The 21,115-nt window shown below is 43.7% G+C and overlaps 1 protein-coding gene across 6 annotated transcripts in view; it reads right to left on the bottom strand.

The window, feature by feature from the left end:
- Window positions 1-14,717, bottom strand: part of LOC135557854 (myelin transcription factor 1-like protein) — a 136,684-nt gene extending 121,967 nt beyond the window's left edge. For all 6 annotated transcript variants that reach the window (XM_064991529.1, XM_064991532.1, XM_064991530.1 and 3 more), the window contains exon 1: window positions 14,631-14,717. The gene's annotated coding sequence lies outside the window, so the exon portion shown is untranslated. The remainder of the gene's footprint in view (window positions 1-14,630) is intronic.
- Between the last annotated feature and the right edge of the window lie 6,398 nt (window positions 14,718-21,115).

Raw genomic sequence — 21,115 nt, 5'->3', positions numbered from 1 at the left:
CAGGATAGATAGTAGACAGTAACAGCAGTATACTGTAGATAGGGGTAAAGTGACTAGGTAACAGGATAGATAGACAGTAACAGCAGTATACTGTAGATAGGGGTAAAGTGACTAGGTAACAGGATAGATAGTAGACAGTAACAGCAGTATACTGTAGATAGGGGTAAAGTGACTCGGTAACAGGATAGATAGTAGACAGTAACAGCAGTATACTGTGGGTAGGGGTAACGTGACGAGGTAACAGGATAGATAGACAGTAACAGCAGTATACTGTAGGTAGGGGTAAAGTGACTAGGTAACAGGATAGATAGTAGACAGTAACAGCAGTATACTGTGGGTAGGGGTAACGTGACGAGGTAACAGGATAGATAGACAGTAACAGCAGTATACTGTAGGTAGGGGTAAAGTGACTAGGTAACAGGATAGATAGTAGACAGTAACAGCAGTATACTGTAGATAGGGGTAAAGTGACTAGGTAACAGGATAGATAGACAGTAACAGCAGTATACTGTAGATAGGGGTAAAGTGACTCGGTAACAGGATAGATAGTAGACAGTAACAGCAGTATACTGTAGGTAGGGGTAAAGTGACTAGGTAACAGGATAGATAGTAGACAGTAACAGCAGTATACTGTAGATAGGGGTAAAGTGACTAGGTAACAGGATAGATAGACAGTAACAGCAGTATACTGTAGGTAGGGGTAAAGTGACTAGGTAACAGGATAGACAGACAGTAACAGCAGTATACTGTAGGTAGGGGTAAAGTGACTAGGTAACAGGGTAGATAGACAGTAACAGCAGTATACTGTAGGTAGGGGTAAAGTGACTAGGTAACAGGATAGATAGACAGTAGCAGCAGTATACTGTAGGTAGGGGTAAAGTGACGTGACTCGGTATCAGGATAGATTGACAGTAACAGCAGTGTACTGTAGGTAGGGGTAAAGTGACGTGACTCGGTATCAGGATAGATTGACAGTAACAGCAGTATACTGTAGGTAGGGGTAAAGTGACTAGGTAACAGGATAGACAGACAGTAACAGCAGTATACTGTAGGTAGGGGTAAAGTGACTAGGTAACAGGGTAGATAGACAGTAACAGCAGTATACTGTAGGTAGGGGTAAAGTGACTAGGTAACAGGATAGACAGACAGTAACAGCAGTATACTGTAGGTAGGGGTAAAGTGACTAGGTAACAGGGTAGATAGACAGTAACAGCAGTATACTGTAGGTAGGGGTAAAGTGACTAGGTAACAGGATAGATAGACAGTAGCAGCAGTATACTGTAGGTAGGGGTAAAGTGACGTGACTCGGTATCAGGATAGATAGACAGTAACAGCAGTATACTGTGGGTAGGGGTAAAATGACTACACAACAGGATAGATAATAGACAGTAACAGCAGTATACTGTAGGTAGGGGTAAAGTGACTAGTTAACAGGATAGATAATAGACAGTAACAACAGCATACTGTAGGTAGGGGTAAAGTGAATTGGTAACAGGATAGATAGACAGTAGCAGCAGTATACTGTAGATAGGGGTAAAGTGACTAGGTAACAGGATAGATAGTAGACAGTAACAGCAGTATACTGTAGATAGGGGTAAAGTGACTAGGTAACAGGATAGATAGACAGTAACAGCAGTATACTGTAGATAGGGGTAAAGTGACTAGGTAACAGGATAGATAGTAGACAGTAACAGCAGTATACTGTAGATAGGGGTAAAGTGACTCGGTAACAGGATAGATAGTAGACAGTAACAGCAGTATACTGTGGGTAGGGGTAACGTGACGAGGTAACAGGATAGATAGACAGTAACAGCAGTATACTGTAGGTAGGGGTAAAGTGACTAGGTAACAGGATAGATAGTAGACAGTAACAGCAGTATACTGTGGGTAGGGGTAACGTGACGAGGTAACAGGATAGATAGACAGTAACAGCAGTATACTGTAGGTAGGGGTAAAGTGACTAGGTAACAGGATAGATAGTAGACAGTAACAGCAGTATACTGTAGATAGGGGTAAAGTGACTAGGTAACAGGATAGATAGACAGTAACAGCAGTATACTGTAGATAGGGGTAAAGTGACTCGGTAACAGGATAGATAGTAGACAGTAACAGCAGTATACTGTAGGTAGGGGTAAAGTGACTAGGTAACAGGATAGATAGTAGACAGTAACAGCAGTATACTGTAGATAGGGGTAAAGTGACTAGGTAACAGGATAGATAGACAGTAACAGCAGTATACTGTAGGTAGGGGTAAAGTGACTAGGTAACAGGATAGACAGACAGTAACAGCAGTATACTGTAGGTAGGGGTAAAGTGACTAGGTAACAGGGTAGATAGACAGTAACAGCAGTATACTGTAGGTAGGGGTAAAGTGACTAGGTAACAGGATAGATAGACAGTAGCAGCAGTATACTGTAGGTAGGGGTAAAGTGACGTGACTCGGTATCAGGATAGATTGACAGTAACAGCAGTGTACTGTAGGTAGGGGTAAAGTGACGTGACTCGGTATCAGGATAGATTGACAGTAACAGCAGTATACTGTAGGTAGGGGTAAAGTGACTTGGTAACAGGATAGACAGACAGTAGCAGCAGTATACTGTAGGTAGGGGTAAAGTGACTTGGTAACAGGATAGACAGACAGTAGCAGCAGTATACTGTAGGTAGGGGTAAAGTTACGTGACTAGGTAACAGGATATATAGACAGTAACAGCAGTATACTGTAGGTAGGGGTAACGTGACGAGGTAACAGCATAGATAGACAGTAACAGCAGTATACTGTGGGTAGGGGTAAAATGACTAGACAACAGGATAGATAGACAGTAGCAGCAGTATACTGTAGGTAGGGGTAAAGTAACTTGGTAACAGGATAGATAGACAGTAGCAGCAGTATACTGTAGATAGGGGTAAAGTGACTAGGTAACAGGATAGATAGTAGACAGTAACAGCAGTATACTGTAGATAGGGGTAAAGTGACTAGGTAACAGGATAGATAGTAGACAGTAACAGCAGTATACTGTAGATAGGGGTAAAGTGACTAGGTAACAGGATAGATAGACAGTAACAGCAGTATACTGTAGATAGGGGTAAAGTGACTAGGTAACAGGATAGATAGACAGTAACAGCAGTATACTGTAGATAGGGGTAAAGTGACTAGGGAACAGGATAGATAATAGACAGTAACAGCAGTATACTGTAGGTAGGGGTAAAGTGACTAGGTAACAGGATAGATAGTAGACAGTAACAGCAGTATACTGTAGATAGGGGTAAAGTGACTAGGTAACAGGATAGATAGACAGTAACAGCAGTATACTGTAGGTAGGGGTAAAGTTACGTGACTAGGTAACAGGATATATAGACAGTAACAGCAGTATACTGTAGATAGGGGTAAAGTGACTAGGTAACAGGATAGATAGACAGTAACAGCAGTATACTGTAGGTAGGGGTAAAGTTACGTGACTAGGTAACAGGATATATAGACAGTAACAGCAGTATACTGTAGGTAGGGGTAAAGTGACTAGGTAACAGGATAGATAATAGACAGTAACAGCAGTATACTGTAGGTAGGGGTAACGTGACTAGACAACAGGATAGATAAAAGGCAGTAACAGCAGTATACTGTAGGTAGGGGTAAAGTGACTTGGTAACAGGATAGACAGACAGTAGCAGCAGTATGATGTAGGTAGGTGTAACGTCACGAGGTAACAGCATAGATAGACAGTAACAGCAGTATACTGTAGGTAGGTGTAACGTGACTAGGTAACAGGATAGATACACAGTAACAGCAGTATACTGTAGGTAGGGGTAAAGTGACTAGGTAACAGTATAGACAGACAGTAACAGCAGTATACTGTAGGTAGGGGTAAAGTGACGTGACTAGGTAACAGGATATATAGACAGTAACAGCAGTATACTGTAGGTAGGGGTAAAGTGACTTGGTAACAGGATAGATACACAGTAGCAGCAGTATACTGTAGGTAGGGGTAAAGTGACGTGACTCGGTATCAGGATAGATTGACAGTAACAGCAGTATACTGTAGGTAGGGGCAAAATGACTAGACAACAGGATAGATAGACAGTAGCAGCAGTATACTGTAGGTAGGGGTAAAGTGACGTGACTCGGTATCAGGATAGATTGACAGTAACAGCAGTATACTGTGGGTAGGGGTAAAGTGACTAGGTAACAGGATAGATAGACAGTAACAGCAGTATACTGTAGGTAGGGGTAAAGTGACTAGGTAACAGGATAGATAGTAGACAGTAACAGCAGTATACTGTAGATAGGGGTAAAGTGACTCGGTAACAGGATAGATAGACAGTAACAGCAGTATACTGTAGGTAGGGGTAAAGTAACTTGGTAACAGGATAGATAGACAGTAACAGCAGTATACTGTAGGTAGGGGTAAAGTGACTAGGTAACAGGATAGATAGTAGACAGTAACAGCAGTATACTGTAGATAGGGGTAAAGTGACTCGGTAACAGGATAGATAGACAGTAACAGCAGTATACTGTAGGTAGGGGTAAAGTGACTAGGTAACAGGATAGATAGTAGACAGTAACAGCAGTATACTGTAGATAGGGGTAAAGTGACTAGGTAACAGGATAGATAGACAGTAACAGCAGTATACTGTAGGTAGGGGTAAAATGACTAGACAACAGGATAGATAGACAGTAGCAGCAGTATACTGTAGGTAGGGGTAAAGTGACTAGGTAACAGGGTAGATAGACAGTAACAGCAGTATACTGTAGGTAGGGGTAAAGTGACTAGGTAACAGTATAGACAGACAGTAACAGCAGTATACTGTAGGTAGGGGTAAAGTGACGTGACTAGGTAACAGGATATATAGACAGTAACAGCAGTATACTGTAGGTAGGGGTAAAGTGACTTGGTAACAGGATAGATACACAGTAGCAGCAGTATACTGTAGGTAGGGTCAAAATGACTAGACAACAGGATAGATAGACAGTAACAGCAGTATACTGTAGGTAGGGGTAAAGTGACTAGGTAACAGTATAGACAGACAGTAACAGCAGTATACTGTAGGTAGGGGTAAAGTGACGTGACTAGGTAACAGGATATATAGACAGTAACAGCAGTATACTGTAGGTAGGGGTAAAGTGACTAGGTAACAGGATATATAGACAGTAACAGCAGTATACTGTAGGTAGGGGTAAAGTGACTTGGTAACAGGATAGATACACAGTAGCAGCAGTATACTGTAGGTAGGGGTAAAGTGACGTGACTAGGTAACAGGATATATAGACAGTAGCAGCAGTATACTGTAGGTAGGGGTAAAGTGACTAGGTAACAGGGTAGATAGACAGTAACAGCAGTATACTGTAGGTAGGGGTAACGTGACTAGACAACAGGATAGATAAAAGACAGTAACAGCAGTATACTGTGGGTAGGGGTAAAGTGACTTGGTAACAGGATAGACAGACAGTAGCAGCAGTATGATGTAGGTAGGTGTAACGTCACGAGGTAACAGCATAGATAGACAGTAACAGCAGTATACTGTAGGTAGGTGTAACGTGACTAGGTAACAGGATAGATACACAGTAACAGCAGTATACTGTAGGTAGGGGTAAAGTGACTAGGTAACAGTATAGACAGACAGTAACAGCAGTATACTGTAGGTAGGGGTAAAGTGACTTGGTAACAGGATAGATAGACAGTAACAGCAGTATACTGTAGGTAGGGGTAAAGTGACGTGACTAGGTAACAGGATATATAGACAGTAACAGCAGTATACTGTAGGTAGGGGTAAAGTGACTTGGTAACAGGATAGATACACAGTAGCAGCAGTATACTGTAGGTAGGGGTAAAGTGACTAGGTAACAGGATAGATAGACAGTAGCAGCAGTATACTGTAGGTAGGGGTAAAGTGACGTGACTCGGTATCAGGATAGATTGACAGTAACAGCAGTATACTGTGGGTAGGGGTAACGTGACGAGGTAACAGCATAGATAGACAGTAACAGCAGTATACTGTAGATAGGGGTAAAGTGACTAGGTAACAGGATAGATAGTAGACAGTAACAGCAGTATACTGTAGATAGGGGTAAAGTGACTCGGTAACAGGATAGATAGACAGTAACAGCAGTATACTGTAGGTAGGGGTAAAGTGACTAGGTAACAGGATAGATAGTAGACAGTAACAGCAGTATACTGTAGGTAGGGTCAAAATGACTAGACAACAGGATAGATAGACAGTAGCAGCAGTATACTGTAGGTAGGGGTAAAGTGACTAGGTAACAGGGTAGATAGACAGTAACAGCAGTATACTGTAGGTAGGGTCAAAATGACTAGACAACAGGATAGATAGACAGTAGCAGCAGTATACTGTAGGTAGGGGTAAAGTGACTAGGTAACAGGGTAGATAGACAGTAACAGCAGTATACTGTAGGTAGGGGTAAAGTGACTAGGTAACAGGATAGATAGACAGTAGCAGCAGTATACTGTAGGTAGGGGTAAAGTGACGTGACTCGGTATCAGGATAGATTGACAGTAACAGCAGTATACTGTAGGTAGGGGTAAAGTGACTAGGTAACAGGATAGATAGTAGACAGTAACAGCAGTATACTGTAGATAGGGGTAAAGTGACTAGGTAACAGGATAGATAGTAGACAGTAACAGCAGTATACTGTAGATAGGGGTAAAGTGACTAGGTAACAGGATAGATAGACAGTAACAGCAGTATACTGTAGGTAGGTGTAACGTGACTAGGTAACAGTATAGACAGACAGTAACAGCAGTATACTGTAGGTAGGGGTAAAGTGACGTGACTAGGTAACAGGATATATAGACAGTAACAGCAGTATACTGTAGGTAGGGGTAAAGTGACTTGGTAACAGGATAGATACACAGTAGCAGCAGTATACTGTAGGTAGGGATAAAGTGACTCGACAACAGGATAGATAGACATTAACAGCAGTATACTGTAGGTAGGGTTAATGTGACTAGGTAACAGGATATATAGACAGTAACAGCAGTATACTGTAGGTAGGGGTAAAGTGACTCGACAACAGGATAGATAATAGACATTAACAGCAGTATACTGTAGGTAGGGTTAATGTGACTAGGTAACAGGATAGATAGACAGTAACAGCAGTATACTGTAGGTATGGGTAACGTGACTAGGTAACAGTATAGACAGACAGTAACAGCAGTATACTGTAGGTAGGGGTAAAGTGACTCGACAACAAGATAGATAATAGACATTAACAGCAGTATACTGTAGATAGGGGTAAAGTGACTAGACAACAGGATAGATAATAGACAGTAACAGCAGTATACTGTAGGTAGGGGTAACGTGACTAGACAACAGGATAGATAAAAGACAGTAACAGCAGTATACTGTAGGTAGGGGTAAAGTGACTAGGTAACAGGATAGATAGACAGTAACAGCAGTATACTGTAGGTAGGGGTAACATGACTAGGTAACATGATAGATAATAGACAGTAACAGCAGTATACTGTAGGTAGGGGTAAAGTGACGTGACTCGGTATCAGGATAGATTGACAGTAACAGCAGTATACTGTAGGTAGGGGTAAAATGACTAGACAACAGGATAGATTGACAGTAACAGCAGTATACTGTAGGTAGGGGTAAAGTGACGTGACTCGGTATCAGGATAGATTGACAGTAACAGCAGTATACTGTAGGTAGGGGTAAAATGACTAGACAACAGGATAGATTGACAGTAACAGCAGTATACTGTAGGTAGGGGTAAAGTGACTTGGTAACAGGATAGATACACAGTGGCAGCAGTATACTGTAGGTAGGGGTAAAGTGACTAGACAACAGGATAGATAGACAGAAACAGCAGTATACTGTAGGTAGGGGTAAAATGACTAGACAACAGGATAGATAGACAGAAACAGCAGTATACTGTAGGTAGGGGTAAAGTGACTCGACAACAGGATAGATAGACAGTAACAGCAGTATACTGTAGGTATGGTTAACGTGACTAGGTAACAGTATAGACAGACAGTAACAGCACTATACTGTAGGTAGGGGTAAAGTGACTAGACAACAGGATAGATAATAGACAGTAACAGCAGTATACTGTAGGTAGGGGTAAAGTGACTAGGTAACAGTATAGACAGCCAGTAACAGCAGTATACTGTAGGTAGGTGTAACGTGACGAGGTAACAGCATAGATAGAGAGTAACAGCAGTATACTGTAGGTAGGGGTAAAATGACGTGACTCGGTACCAGGATATATAGACAGTAACAGCAGTATACTGTAGGTAGGGGTAACGTGACGAGGTAACAGGATAGATAATAGACAGTAACAGCAGTATACTGTAGGTAGGGGTAACGTGACTAGGGAACAGGATAGATAATAGACAGTAACAGCAGTATACTGTATGTAGGGGTAAAGTGACTTGGTAACAGGATAGACAGACAGTAGCAGCAGTATACTGTAGGTAGGGGTAAAGTGACTCGGTAACAGGATAGACAGACAGTAACAGCAGTATACTGTAGATAGGGGTAAAGTGACGTGACTAGGTAACAGGATATATAGACAGTAACAGCAGTATACTGTAGGTAGGGGTAAAGTGACTTGGTAACAGGATAGACAGACATTAACAGCAGTATACTGTAGGTAGGGTTAATGTGACTAGGTAACAGGATATATAGACAGTAACAGCAGTATACTGTAGGTAGGGTTAATGTGACTAGGTAACAGGATATATAGACAGTAACAGCAGTATACTGTAGGTAGGGGTAAAGTGACTTGGTAACAGGATAGATAGACAGAAACAGCAGTATACTGTAGGTATGGTTAACGTGACTAGGTAACAGTATAGACAGACAGTAACAGCAGTATACTGTAGGTAGGGGTAAAGTGACTAGACAACAGGATAGATAATAGACAGTAGCAGCAGTATACTGTAGGTAGGGTTAATGTGACTAGGTAACAGGATAGATAAAAGACAGTAACAGCAGTATACTGTAGGTAGGGGTAAAGTGACGTGACTCGGTATCAGGATAGATTGACAGTAACAGCAGTATACTGTAGGTAGGGGTAAAGTGACTAGGTAACAGGATAGATAGACAGTAGCAGCAGTATACTGTAGGTAGGGTTAATGTGACTAGGTAACAGGATAGATAGACAGTAACAGCAGTATACTGTAGGTATGGTTAACGTGACTAGGTAACAGTATAGACAGACAGTAACAGCAGTATACTGTAGGTAGGGGTAAAGTGACTAGACAACAGGATAGATAATAGACAGTAACAGCAGTATACTGTAGGTAGGGGTAAAGTGACGTGACTCGGTATCAGGATAGATTGACAGTAACAGCAGTATACTGTAGGTAGGGGTAAAGTGACTAGGTAACAGGATAGATAGACAGTAGCAGCAGTATACTGTAGGTAGGGGTAAAGTGACTAGACAACAGGATAGATAGACAGTAACAGCAGTATACTGTAGGTAGGGGTAACGTGACTAGGGAACAGGATAGATAATAGACAGTAACAACAGTATACTGTAGGTAGGGGTAAAGTGACTAGACAACAGGATATATAATAGACAGTAACAACAGTATACTGTAGGTAGGGGTAAAGTGACTAGACAACAGGATAGATAAAAGACAGTAACAGCAGTATACTGTAGGTAGGGGGTAAAGTGACTAGGTAACAGGATAGATAATAGACAGTAACAGCAGTATACTGTAGGTAGGGGTAAAGTGACTAGACAACAGGATAGATAAAAGACAGTAACAGCACTATACTGTAGGTAGGGGTAAAGTGACTAGTTAACAGGATAGACAGACAGTAACAGCAGTATACTGTAGGTAGGGGTAAAGTGACTTGGTAACAGGATAGACAGACAGTAGCAGCAGTATACTGTAGGTAGGGGTAACGTGACTTGGTAACAGGATAGACAGACAGTAGCAGCAGTATACTGTAGGTAGGGGTAAAGTGACGTGACTCGGTATCAGGAAATATAGACAGTAACAGCAGTGTACTGTAGGTAGGGGTAAAGTGACGTGACTAGGTAACAGGATATATAGACAGTAACAGCAGTATACTGTAGGTAGGGGTAAAGTGACGTGACTCGGTATCAGGAAATATAGACAGTAACAGCAGTGTACTGTAGGTAGGGGTAAAGTGACGTGACTCGGTATCAGGAAATATAGACAGTAACAGCAGTGTACTGTAGGTAGGGGTAAAGTGAAGTGACTAGGTAACAGGATAGATAATAGACAGTAACAACAGTATACTGTAGGTAGGGGTAAAGTGACTAGGTAACTGGATAGATTGACAGTAACAGCAGTATACTGTAGGTAGGGGTGAAGTGACTAGGTAACAGGATAGATAATAGACAGTAACAGCAGTATACTGTTGGTAGGGGTAAAGTGACTAGACAACAGGATAGATAATAGACAGTAACAGCAGTATACTGTTGGTAGGGGTAAAATGACTAGACAACAGGATAGATAATAGACAGTAACAGCAGTATACTGTAGGTAGGGGTTACGTGACTAGACAACAGGATCGATAAAAGACAGTAACAGCAGTATACTGTAGGTAGGGGTAAAATGACTAGACAACAGGATAGATAATAGACAGTAACAGCAGTATACTGTAGGTAGGGGTTACGTGACTAGACAACAGGATCGATAAAAGACAGTAACAGCAGTATACTGTAGGTAGGGGTAAAATGACTAGACAACAGGATAGATAATAGACAGTAACAGCAGTATACTGTAGGTAGGGGTAAAATGACTAGACAACAGGATATATAATAGACAGTAGCAGCAGCAATTGGTGAGTGTGTGTGAGTGTGTGAGTGTGTGTGTGTGTTGTATCAGTATGCATGCAGGATGCCTATGTGTGCCATGTGTGCTGTTGTAAAAGACCCTCAGCAAGACCTTATCATGTCCCCTGTTGGTACCATGAGTACTCTGTGCCTCTTGATTGTCTCAGTGTAAAATGTAACCCGGTGTTTGTTTATTCAGCATGCAGCCTGGGAAAGAACTCTGTCTTTCTCTCTTTCGCTTTCTCTCTCTCTCTCTCTCTCTCTCTCTCTCTCTCTCTCTCTCTCTCTCTCTCTCTCTCTCTCTCTCTCTCTCTCTCTCTCTCTCTCTCTCTCTGTCCCCATTCCTCTCTCTCTCTCTCTCTCTCTCTCTCTCTCTCTCTCTCTCTCGTTCTCTCTCTCTCTCTCTCTCTCTCGCTCTCTCGCTCTCCCTATCCCCCTCTCTCTGTATATATAGTATAGACATCATTCAAGTTACTCACAGATTCCTGATGGCTTGGTCAAGTTCATGATCAACATTACTGGATGTACACACTATGGTTCCCATGTGAAGTTATTATTGGATAGGAGCAGGACCTTGTCCGTCTCAGGCATGACAGCCTTATGACTTCTGTTCAGCCCCTGTCTTTATTGCTGATTCAACGCTCCCTTTAGAAACAGACAGAATTAGATAAGAGGTACCATGTTCATTCACTAGAAGGACATACCATGTTCAACCACAACAACCCTCGGAGATGCAGAGAGAGAAGGACAGGCCAAAACCATGGACTCATTCCGTACAAAAGGTAAATTGGTCTCTTCCAATTGGTCTCTTCCATTCTATTGATGTGGTTCTCAAACGTGGTTTTCGAGGGCTGCAATTTTTTTTAAGTGTGGCTGTGTCTTTAGAATTGTTTTATCAATCTATTTATATAAATCAGCATCATAGTCATCGTCATCATCATCGTCATCGTCAGGGTTGGGGAGTAACTGATTGCAATCTGATTACATTATTTTGTTACTGTAATCAGTTAAGTTACCAGCACAAATATTTGAATCGGATTACAGATACTTTTCAAAATAACTGATAATTACTTCTTGGATTACTTTTAAATTCAGAAAGGATGTTTGCATCATCACCACCACCATTACCACCACCATCATCATCATCAACAGCAACAGCCACAGCAGCAGGAGATTGAACAATGCCTCAAGCCTTTATGAAGTCAAATTCACAAGTATATTTTAAAGTACCTTCTCTATGCTGGATTCATTCAAGTGAGTGTGTGTGTGTGTGTGTGTGTGTGTGTGTGTGTGTGTGTGTGTGTGTGTGTGTGTGTGTGTGTGTGTGTGTGTGTGTTGTGTGTGTGTGTGTGTGTGTGTGTGTGTGTGTGTGTGTGTGTGTGTGTGTGTGTGTGTGTGTGTGTGTGTGTGTGTGTGTGTGTGTGTGTGTGTGTGTGTGTGTGTGTGTTTGTCTGCTAAATGACTAAAATGTCAATGTAAATGTGTGTGATCAGGCCTCAATAATCAGTGTGTGTTTGTCTCTTTGTGTGTGTGTATGTGTGTGTGTGTGTGTGTGTGTGTGTGTTGGTGCGTGTGTGCATGCACACGTGCGCGCGTGTGTGCGCATGTTTGTGTGAGCAGACAGCCCAACAGAAGCCTGTCTGGCTAATAGCATGACATGATTCATCTGCCTGCCTGTCTGTCTGTCTGTCTGTCTGTCTGTCTGTCTGTCTGTCTGTCTGTCTGTCTGTCTGTCTGTCTGTCTGTCTGTCTGTCTGTCTGCCTGCCTGCCTGCCTGCCTGTCTGTCTGTCTGTCTGTCTGTCTGTCTGTCTGCCTGCCTGTCTGTCTGTCTGTCTGTCTGTCTGTCTGACTCTCTGTCTGTCTGTCTGTCCAATATGAGAAGCTCAAGCTATGGTTCTCCTCCTATACCAACCCCAGCAGATCCTATAGGTTCACAAACTACGATTGAGGAGTTAAGCCCCCATCCACATCTGTCCAGGAAGACAGGGCAGACAGACATTTGTCAGGCAGATGTAAAAGCTATGTTAATACTGTTAATTAATACAATGAATAAACGTTCTGAGAATACATGAAGTAATATAATATAATGTGGAATAAATCTGCCTCATCCTCAACCATCAATTCTAACTTCCCATCGTTTAACCGCAGAAACACTAATTCCATTGCTGAGATTTGTTTTGAAAACAGGCATATAGTACACAGCACAACATTTCAGCGTAGGTCTGAATATCAAGAAAATGTTTTCTGTATTAAACATAGTCCTGATTTACCATAGACGGCCGTTGCCTCTGAGTACTCCCTCTGAGTACTCCCTCTGAGTACTCCCTCTGAGTACTCCCTCTGAGTACTCCCTCTGAGTATTCCCTCTGAGTACTCCCTCTGAGTACTCCCTCTGAGTACTCCCTCTGAGTACTCCCTCTGAGTACTCCCTCTGAGTATTCCCTCTGAGTATTCCCTCTGAGTACTCCCTCTGAGTATTCCCTCTGAGTATTCCCTCTGAGTACTCCCTCTGAGTACTCCCTCTGAGTACTCCCTCTGAGTACTCCCTCTGAGTACTCCCTCTGAGTATTCCCTCTGAGTACTCCCTCTGAGTATTCCCTCTGAGTACTCCCTCTGAGTATTCCCTCTGAGTACTCCCTCTGAGTACTCCCTCGACTCCCTGCATTACGAGGATATTTTTGATCCCTTTTTAATGCAACTGTATTGTAGACGTTCATTGAGCACGTCTCGGTCAACTGAAACGGGGCCGATACGCAGGTCAAGAGATCTCAGAAGCCAGCCCATAAGTTCCAATCATAAATTCATAAGTGGCATATTAGCATGCTACACACGATGTGTACGGGATACCATAGCAACTGACAGACCATGCAAGTCAAACCTGTGACCATATGATTCACTGTATTGTCAAACTTCCAAAGATGTATATGTTTTTTTCTGGTCTGCTCAATACTACATTAACCTTAGTTCATGTATGTATATCTTTGCCCATGCTCACGAAAGAATGGCCGACTTAAATGCATTGCTACTTCCAATGTGTGGTCACTCCTCCGTCCTGGATTAATATAGGAGGATATTTTGATTAGAATTCAAATCAAACTGACATTTATTTCAGATAGTAGTAGCATAATACATGATGTAAACAGCTGTCTTTTTGAATCCTCTTTTGTGTTTCTATCAAACACAGGCATCTCTCTTTTACTAAAGAGTGTATGTCAGTTTTGCTATTTTAGTCTTGCATTTAACAAACAGTAGCTTTCAAAAGACACTAAATTTGACAATTCCTGTGTTTGTGGTCACTGATAGATAGACATAGCTGTGTATTATAATATGTGAGGCTTCCAGTATAAGAATCAGTGTTGCTCATACTACTAGTGTCCATCATTGTGGGACCCATCAAAGCAGTGTTCAGATAAACTTTAGTGGTAGCATCATATCTCACGCTCTAACAAACACACTGATATAGGCACAGTGTTTCTATGGAGATCCAATGTATCATACTTTTAAAAGTAGAAACTGCTTCCTATACATGCCACAAATATATCAGCCTTATGGACTACGTGCATCTCCCCTAACTCACAGTAAGTGGCATTTTTGTCATTAGAGAAAAGTAGTGCCATGCCAAAATCCCTTCGGAGTTTGCAAGAAAGGCATTTCACTGTACTTGTGCATGTGACAATAAAAGTTGAAACTTGAGATGTTGTTAACATTATGTGCTGGAATGTTCCCCACAGCCCTAGTCTCACTATTCAAAGTTAAGTAGCCATGCACTACTTTCAGAAGAGAGAAAGAATCAAAACTGACATGACACAACCACAATATAGAACAGGAGCAAGCAAAGTGTAGAAAGAAACCTACTGAGATGGCGACGGTAAAGCTCTCTCTTAGCTTCCTCTCTTCCAGTTGTCTGAAAGTCAGCCTGCAACCGGTCTCCTTCTCCCTCTCCCTCTTCCTCTCCCTCTCTCTTCCTTTCTTCACTCTCTTTCTCTCGCCTCCCTCCCTCTTCCTCTCCCTCTCTCTTCCTCTGCTTCTCTCCTTCCTTTCTTTCACTATTTCTTTGTCACTGTCGTCAGAGTCAGAATGTTCTGCTCATTCCTGTAGCACTTAAGACATGGAGGGAGAGAATGGAAGAAGAGGGGAGCAGCAGCCACTTTAGAGAAGGGAGGGAGGGAGGGGCGCGATGGAGACACATACAGACAGGGAAGAGGGAGGGAGGGAGAAACAGGCAGCGTCTGTGAGGGAGGGAGCGAGAGAGAGAGAGCTCCTGTTCGAACGTAGCACTGCAGCAGAACACAACCCAGAGAGGAAGACTTACCTACTCGCCGCACCCCAACCACCGTCGGCTCTCCAGACAACCATGGCAGACCCCCAGAGGAACCAACTACGACGACTGCTGCCCTCAGACAGACAGAGAGAGAGAGAGAGAGAGAGAGAGAGAGAGAGAGAGAGAGAGAGAGAGAGAGAGAGAGGAAGAAAGAAAGACAGAGATGAACCAAGCCAAGCCCACTGCCAAGCCTAGATTATGTGCCTCTCCGAGCCAGCCAACAACACGCCTTCTGTAATCCTATTCCCCACCTCACTGTCTCTGTCTACACCTCCGTGTCTCTCACTCCGCCTCTCTCACGTCTCTGTCCTGTATAAATTCAGAGCAGTAGACTGTGTGCGGTAGACTGTGTGCGTTAGACAGTGTGCGGTAGACAGAGTGCGGCGCAGGCGGCGGTAGCTCGGCTCTCTCCCCACAGAGAGGTTGTGTAGTCTCTGGAGCGGAGCGTGTGCAGCTGTGTGTGCAGTAGAGAGAGATGTGCCAGGCTAGCTAGTGCCTGTGTTTGATGTTGTATTTGGGAATCCACTAGCTAGTTCACATGGGCACACGATGGACAAAATATAAGTCAACACACAGGACTGTTGTGTATGCGAGGACTGTCATTATACATTGGGTGTTCATGCATCATATTTCAATTCCCTCTGTTTGTAGTGTTGAAATATAGATTTTGGTTGCTAATTAGTAGTACAGGATTATTGCTACTTAAAATGGTAATCCGCAGTTGAAACAAATGTTTTCTTTGCCACTGTTTTGGTAAAAAGCTGAGGGATATGGGGCTGGAGAAATGTAAGCACTCTCAAATTCATAGACAGAGCTATGGAATGCAAGGACTGACCATGTTTGTTTACATTTACTTTGCTTACAAACATTGGAGTAAAACAAGCTTCTATGTTGGCTTCTGATGGGGTACGACAGTTGAACTAAGCTCAACGGGCATTTGTAAGTTATATTCTTCAATAACCAATGAGTCTACATTTCATTAATTTAATAGGTCCAAAAATGGATGTACCAACTGTGGATTGCCCCTTTAAGGAAATATAGCTCCATCAGATACACAGTGTGGGCTACAGTTGTGAACTCTAGACAGCTCCTGGTGCTGAAACTAGTGGACAGCTCCTGGTGTTGAAACTAGTGGACAGCTCCTGGTGTTGAAACTAGTGGACAGCTCCTGGTGCTGAAACTAGTGGACAGCTCCTGGTGCTGAAACTAGAGGACAGCTCCTGGTGTTGAAAATAGTGGACAGCTCCTGGTGTTGAATCTAGTGGACAGCTCCTGGTGCTGAAACTAGAGGACAGCTCCTGGTGTTGAAACTAGAGGACAGCTCCTGGTGTTGAGACTAGTGGACAGCTCCTGGTGTTGAGACTAGTGGATAGTTCCTGGTGTTGAAACTAGTGGACAGCTCCTGGTGTTGAAACTAGTGGACAGCTCCTGGTGTTGAGACTAGTGGATAGCTCCTTGTGCTGAAACTAGTGGACAGCTCCTGGTGTTGAAACTAGAAGACAGCTCCTGGTGTTGAGACTAGTGGACAGCTCCTGGTGTTGAGACTATTGGATAGCTCCTGGTGTTGAAACTAGTGGACAGCTCCTGGTGTTGAAACTTGTCGACAGCTCCTGGTGTTGAGACTAGTGGATAGCTCCTGGTGTTGAGACTAGTGGACAGCTCCTGGTGTTGAGACTAGTGGATAGCTCCTGGTGTTGAAACTAGTGGACAGCTCCTGGTGTTGAAACTAGTGGACAGCTCCTGGTGTTGAGACTAGTGGACAGCTCCTGGTGTTGAGACTAGTGGACAGCTCCTGGTGTTGAAACTAGTGGAGAGCTCCCAGCTCCCCTGTTCCACTCTACTGACAGACCCTGGTGCTGAACCACTGAACCAACCAATCATGTCAACAGAGCAGAGCACTGAAAACAACCATTAAATCTCAGCACTCCCAAGGGAGCAAGACAACAGCAGCTAGACTACAGGGTTGTGTTCCCTTAGAGCAGGGTTTGAGCTGAGGTGGTCAGTATACAGTAGAATAGTGAGAATCTGGGATTTGCGTTGGCTGTGTCTAATGGCAGCTGTCGGAGAAATGCCATTCTAATCACATTAACGGGCTTAATCAGTTAATTACCAGCAGGGAAATGTCACAATGGTGAACAGCAAATGAAGAGACTAATTAATGGAAAGGGAAACAGACAAAATCTCCTGAAAACAGAGGTTGGATGGTCCAGCTGTGAAAGTGATGAAAAGGTTTGACTTTATCTGCTTGGCCTCACTACCCCCTTCACTACACCAATGAACAGCCATTTTGACTGCAACATTCTAGCAGTGTAATACATTTCATATGTGCTATCGGAAAAATTGTCCTTTGATTGTCTTTATGAAAGTCTTGGGTAACGTTAAAATATTATTATTATATAAACTACCGGTCAAACGTTTAGGAACACTGACTCATTCAAGAATTTTACTTTATTTTACTATTTTCTACATCGTAGAATAATAGTGAAGACATCAAACTAAATAACATATATGCATTCATGCAGTAACAAAACAAGTGTTAAACAAATCTAAATATATTTTATATTGGATAATCTTCAAATAGCCACCCTATGCCTTGATGACAGCTTTGCACACTCTTGGCATTCTCAAAACCAGCTTCATGAGGTAGTCACCTGGAATGCATTTCAATTTACACGCATACCTTGTTAAAAGTTCATTTGTGGAATTTCTTTCCTTCTTAATGTGTTTGAGTCAATCAGTTGTTTGTGACAAGGTAGGGGAGTATACAAAAGATAGCCCTATTTGGTAAAAGACCGAGTCCATATTATGGCAAGAACAACTCAAATTAGCAAAGAGAAAAGACAGTCCATTACCTGAAGACATGAAGGTCAGTCAATAAGGAACATTTCAAGAACTTTGAACATTTCTTCTAGTGCAGTAGCAAAAAACATCAAGCGCTATGATGAATCTGGCTCTCATAAGGACCGCCACGGGAAAGGAATACCCAGAGTTACCTCTGCTGCAGAGGAGAAGTTCATTAGAGTTACCAGCCTCAGAAATTGCACCCCAAATAAATAACAGATAAGAAACAGACACATCTCAACATCAAATGTTCAGAGGAGAATCAGGCCTTCATGGTCCAATTGTTGCAAAGAAACTACCATTAAAGGACACCAATAAGAAGAAGAGCCTTGCTTGTGTCAAGGAACACAAGCAATAGATGTTAGACTGGTGGAAATCTGTCCTTTGGTCTGATGAGTCCAAATTTGAGATTTTTGGTTCCAACTGCCGTATCTTTGCGAGATGTGGTGTGGGTGAACTGATGATCTCTGCATGTCTATTTCCATCATAAAGCATGGAGGAGGAGGTGTTATGGTGTGGGGGGGGCGCTTTGCTGGTGGCACTGTCTGTGATTTATTTAGAATTCAAGGCACACTTAACCAGCATGGCTGCCACAGCATACTGCAGCAATACGCCATCACTTCTGATTTGGGCTTAGTGGGATTATCAGTTGTTTTTCAACAGTACAATGACCCAACACACCTCCAGGCTGTGTAAGGGCTATTTGAACAAGAAGGAGAGTGATGGAATGCTGCATCAGAAGACAATTGTGATGGTTTGGGATGAGTTGGACCGCAGAGTGAAGTAAAAGCAGCCAACAAGTGCTCAGCATATGTGGGAACTCCTTGAAGACTGTTGGAAATGCATTCCAGGTGAATCTGGTTGAGAGAATGCCATGAGTGTGCAAAGCTCTCATCAAGGCAAAGGGTGTTTAACACTTTTTTGGTTACTACATGATTCCATAAGTGTTATTTCATAGTTTGAAGTCTTCACTGTTACTATACAACGTAGAAAATAGTAAAAAATTAAGAAAAACCCTATAATGAGTGTTACACCCTGATCTGTTTCACCTGTCTTTGTGATTGTCTCCACCCCCCCCCTCCAGGTATCATCCGTTCTCCCCATTATCCCCTGTGTATTTATACCTGTGTTCTCTGTTTGTCTGTTGCCAATTTGTCTTGTTTATCAAGCCAACCAGCGCTTTTATGTCAGCTCCTGCTTTCCCCAGTCTCTCTTTTCTTGTCCTCCTGGTTTTTGACTCTTGCCTGTCCTGACCCTGTACCCACCCACCTGACCACTCTGCCTGACCATGAGCCTGACTGTCGTCCTGTACCTTTGCCCCACCTCTGGAATACTGACTTCTGCCTGACCTGACTCTGAGCCTGCCTACCGTCCTGTACCTATGCGCCTGTTGCTGTACTAAACACTGTTACTTCGACACAGTCTGCATCTGGGTCTTACCTTGATACCTGATAAATCAGTAGTTGTTCTAAAGCTTTTGACCGGTAGTGTATATTTATTTTTTACACAATAGGATTTTCAATCATTTCTGTTACTTTTGGTGATCTACTGCCTGGTGCTCAGGTGTGGAGCACAAAATAAGCGCTGTCACGTGTGCTCCCTCTCTGGCCTCTAGGTGACCAGCCTGCTCGTTATGGCGCACACCTGTCACCATCTTTACACGCACCTGTGCATCATCAGACTCACCTGGACTCCATAATTTCCCTGATTACATTCACGGAGGAAGTGCTGTCACTCCCTTTGGTTCCTTCCCCAGGCGTCATTGTTTCTGTTCCTTTGTCAGTTCTGTGCGTTGTTCGTGTTTCTTATTTTTGTATTATGTTATATTTATTTATTAAAACACTCACTCCCTGAACTTGCTTCCCGACTCTCAACAGACATCGTTACAGAATGACTCCTCACCTAAAGGAAGCATCAGGGAGAGTCTTTTTGTTTTTGATGTTTCGGTGGGAATGACGTCGGGTCCGGGAGCTGCTACAGGCTCTCATGCCTCAGACAGGTCGCCAGGCTCCCCTGCCTCCACCGGCTAGTCAGGCTCTCATGTCTCAGCCGGATCGCCAGGCTCCCCTGCCTCCACCGGCTAGTCAGGCTCTCATGCCTCAGACAGGTCGCCAGGCTCCCCTGCCTCCACCGGCTAGTCAGGCTCTCATGTCTCAGCCGGATCGCCAGGCTCCCCTGCCTCCACCGGCTAGTCAGGCTCTCATGCCTCAGACAGGTCGCCAGGCTCCCCTGCCTCCACCGGCTAGTCAGGCTCTCATGCCTCAGACAGGTCGCCAGGCTCCCCTGCCTCCACCGGCTAGTCAGGCTCTCATGCCTCAGACAGGTCGCCAGGCTCCCCTGCCTCCGCCGGCTAGTCAGGCTCTCATGCCTCAGACAGGTCGCCAGGCTCCCCTGCCTCCACCGGCTAGTCAGGCTCTCATGTCTCAGCCGGATCGCCAGGCTCCCCTGCCTCCACCGGCTAGTCAGGCTCTCATGCCTCAGACAGGTCGCCAGGCTCCCCTGCCTCCACCGGCTAGTCAGGCTCTCATGTCTCAGCCGGATCGCCAGGCTCCCCTGCCTCCACCAGCTAGTCAGGCTCTCATGCCTCAGCCGGATCGCCAGGCTCCCCTGCCTCCACCAGCTAGTCAGGCTCTCATGCCTCAGACAGGTCGCCAGGCTCCCCTGCCTCCACCGGCTAGTCAGGCTCTCATGTCTCAGACAGGTCGCCAGGCTCCCCTGCCTCCACCGGCTAGTCAGGCTCTCATGTCTCAGCCGGATCGCCAGGCTCCCCTGCCTCAGCCGGTCTGTCAGGTTTCCGTGCCCCAGCTGGTGACAGATTCCCGCGCATCAGCAGGGGTGACCAGTCCGCTCCTGATCCCTGGGATAGTCCCTTTGGTTGGCATCCTGCGGCTGGAGTCAAATGCACCGGGGCTACCGTCACCAATGCTATCTCAGGAGCTCTAGGTCGCCATGCTCCCGCGTCTCAGCCGGACTGACACATATCACAGTATTTTATTTATTTGTATTTATTTTTTTACAAATGTTATAATTTTTCTTCCACTTTGACATTATAAAGTATTTTGTACAGATTTTTGTTTTTATCCATTTGAATCCCACCTTGTAACACAACAACATGTGGAAAAAAATCAAGGTGTATTTACAGTTGAAGTCGGAAGTTTACATACACCTTAGCCAAATA

Source organism: Oncorhynchus masou, chromosome 16, assembly GCF_036934945.1.
Source record: "Oncorhynchus masou masou isolate Uvic2021 chromosome 16, UVic_Omas_1.1, whole genome shotgun sequence".
In the NCBI taxonomy this organism is placed as follows: Eukaryota; Metazoa; Chordata; class Actinopteri; order Salmoniformes; family Salmonidae; genus Oncorhynchus; species Oncorhynchus masou.
This window is presented reverse-complemented; position numbering and strand designations above follow the sequence as displayed.